The sequence below is a fragment of the Triticum dicoccoides genome, chromosome 1A, assembly GCF_002162155.2.
Source record: "Triticum dicoccoides isolate Atlit2015 ecotype Zavitan chromosome 1A, WEW_v2.0, whole genome shotgun sequence".
Lineage (NCBI taxonomy): Eukaryota > Viridiplantae > Streptophyta > Magnoliopsida > Poales > Poaceae > Triticum > Triticum dicoccoides.
In genome coordinates, this window is record NC_041380.1 from 333,120,540 (window position 1) to 333,121,605 (window position 1,066).

A 1,066-nucleotide genomic window follows, 5' to 3' on the forward strand; every position below is an offset into this window, starting at 1 on the left:
GTTTTACACCATAAGTGAGGCACTACTGAAATTAGCACGGAGGCGGCTAGTATTGTGGGCTGACAGAATTCATAAGAGCCAAGACAAGGGAGGATGAACTGAAAATTTTAGTCCTGGTTCACATTTCTTAAGAGGCAGCTGATATTGTTTAGTCGACAGCTAGTAATTTTTCACGAGATTGACGTCAGTATGCCGTGAAGACTGTTTTTATGGAGATTGCAGAAGACTGTTTGCTCTCAATTGCCCTCACTAAGTATGCTGTGAATTTCAATTAAGAATTTCAGATGACTTGACAGTGAGATCTACGGTTTACATAGGCAATGCTAGTACAGGTCTCATGGCCCAATTTGTTCTCCACGACCAGTGGATGTTTGAAAGCTTGTTCAAGCTATGGATACAGAATATTTGTGAAGGGAAACATTGGTGTTGGCTGGTAATTTGAGAATGGCACATGCCAGCCAGATACCTGGAGTAGTTAAGAACATATATATCATCAGTTTGTGGCTTTTTGGGCGTGGATAATTTTTGCCGATTCTACATTATATATACCTGAGAGAGAAGTTCCAATTCTCACTGTATGATTTCACTACTTGTGTATTATACAATGTATATGCATATGGATATTTTGACTTATCCTTTTTTTGTACTTATTTGTTAAGTACAATGAATAGTATGGAGTGCATTATGATATTATCTGATCTATGTTATTAAAAGGCACAGTGATAAGACAGTCTTATGCCCACACATTTACACATAGCCTATGAAGCCTATGATTTAGAAGGGCGTTTTGAAATCTAGACTGAAGATGGGCGTACTTCACATTCACACATAGCCTACGAAGCCTATGATATAGATACAGTTTATGAGATCCTTCTTTTGCTCGCAAGAGTGTCCAATGCGGGCATGAAACCATAACAAAGCTTATCCAGAGGCAAGGATGCTGTTTCCTCTGAGATGTTGGGAAGTGCTGAGATCCCTGAAGTTTCATTGAAGTTTGTGGCATGATTCGTGGCTTCATATAAAGATACACAGATGGGTTTGATCACCTTTGATATGCGGGGTATGG

The 1,066-nt window shown here is 39.3% G+C and overlaps 1 protein-coding gene across 1 annotated transcript in view; it reads left to right on the forward strand.

The window, feature by feature from the left end:
* Window positions 1-1,066, forward strand: part of LOC119271438 (kinesin-like protein KIN-7K, chloroplastic) — a 14,938-nt gene that overhangs the window by 1,374 nt on the left and 12,498 nt on the right. The window lies entirely within an intron of this gene.